Below are 2,004 nucleotides of genomic sequence, written 5' to 3'. Positions count from 1 at the left end.
CATTTTAAACTAAAGTTTACCTTTGACCCCTATAGCTTATGTGCTTGAGAGAGAGGGGAAATGAAACACTACCATGCAGCATTCAGTAAATTGAACCTTCAGTATGACTTGAGTTTGACTTAACCACGTTACCTTGTATCTGAACACAGCATCCAGTGGTATATTAGTTCATACTTGTTTGACCAAATAATTGAAAGGATATGCTGATGTTGACACAAAAAGTTCAGCCTATAAAAAACATGTGGACATGTTATCTTACATTTCATCCTCACTCAGTACATCTCGTTTCGTTCGTCTTAACAAACCAATGTAACATATTTGGATGTATCCGTTTTCATCTCTCGAAGACTGTGGTAAGATTTATTTTCTCTATTTAACCAGATATCATCATTTTATGAGGAGTGTTTATTATCTGATTCTTATGTATTATGTTAGTGTCTCTGGGGGACTAAGCAGGTGAACCGTAACTGGGCCAAAAGTACATAACTATGTATGTCAAATACTGAAGTGTGCTTGATGTAGCTTGACCACCATACATGGGTCACTACTTGGGTCGAGTTTGCATTTGGGACTATACTATTTTGTCCTTTGTACTGGGTAAGTGAAGTCAAACTCACTTCAAGTATTTGACTTGACAAAACATAAGACACAGATACAAACCTACACTAGAGCTGAAGTAACAGAGGAAAATATAGCATTTGAGTTCTAGAAATGTAAGAGACAATCTATACAAACACAGGTGGAGAATCCAACAATGCAGACCATGGATATTGATGATGACACGTCTCCCAACAAGCCCAGTGTTACATTTTCAGGTATCAATTCAAGTACAAACTCACAGCTTTTGTTCCTTAACATCCTGGATAATATATGTTTTTTTAAATGTTACCAGAGAGAGTTCAAAGCTCTTACATGATATTTCCCTGTGATTCAGTACATTTTCAGTGGTGGAAGAGACCCTCTGGAGTTGCTGCAGTGTGTCTGGGGCTGCTGTGTGTTATCCTACTGGCTGGGCTCATAGGCCTGTTTGTCTACTGTAAGTAGGTAAACGTAAGTAGGTACTGTAAGTAGGTAAACGTTTGGTAAACGTCAACGGTGTGATAGTTACACATATTTGAATAATTTATTAACTTTCCCTTTTACAGATGGAGTCAACGATCATCACTACACAACAGAGACCAACATGCCAATTACAGCCTTCTGACTAAAGAAGGAGATCGGCAACCCACCAGCTGTCTTAACTTGACTAAAGAGGGAGACCAGTTTCAAAAAGAGAAAGACCTGCTACAGACAAGTTACAACACCCTGACTAAAGAGAGAGACCAGTTTCAAAAAGAGAAAGACCTGCTACAGACAAGTTACAACACCCTGACTAAAGAGAGAGACCAGCTACAGAACAGTAACAACAACCTGACTAAAGAGAGAGATGAGATACAGACCAGCTACAACACCCTGACAGAAGAGAGAGACCAGCTACAGAATACTCTCACAACCACAACTAAAGACAGAGACCAGTTGCACAATACTCTCATCACAATAACTCGGCAGAGAGACCAGCTACAGAATAGTCTAAATACCAGGACCACTGAGAGAGACCAGCTACAGAATAGTCTAAATACCAGGACCACTGAGAGAGACCAGCTACAGAATAGTCTAAATACCAGGACCACTGAGAGAGACCAGCTACAGAATAGCCTAAATACCAGGACGACAGAGAGAGACCAACTACAAGATAGTCTCACCACAAGCACCAAAGATAGAGACCAGCATCAAAATAGTCTAAAGGTTATGACTGCTGAAAGGGATCAATTAAAGAATAGTCTTAACTCAAGGACCAAAGAGAGAGAGCAGTTGCAGAATAGTTTAACCTGTTAGGGCTAGGGGGCAGCATTGACACGGCTGGATAAAAAACATACCCGATTTAATCTGGTTACCACTCCTACTCAGTAACTAGAATATGCATATACTTATTACATATGGATAGAAAACACCCTCAATTTTCTA

The 2,004-nt window shown here is 39.7% G+C and overlaps 1 long non-coding RNA gene across 1 annotated transcript; it reads left to right on the top strand.

Moving 5' to 3' along the window:
* Positions 1-250: 250 nt before the first annotated feature.
* On the top strand, positions 251-1,587 carry LOC123744225 (uncharacterized). Its single transcript, XR_006770816.1, has 4 exons — positions 251-353; positions 740-815; positions 935-1,050; positions 1,146-1,587. It is a non-coding gene; the product is annotated as an uncharacterized lncRNA (long non-coding RNA).
* The last annotated feature ends 417 nt before the right edge of the window (positions 1,588-2,004 follow it).

Source organism: Salmo salar, chromosome ssa08 (assembly GCF_905237065.1).
Source record: "Salmo salar chromosome ssa08, Ssal_v3.1, whole genome shotgun sequence".
Lineage (NCBI taxonomy): Eukaryota > Metazoa > Chordata > Actinopteri > Salmoniformes > Salmonidae > Salmo > Salmo salar.
Note: the sequence above shows the minus strand (reverse complement) of the source record. Positions and strands in the feature narration are given on the sequence as shown.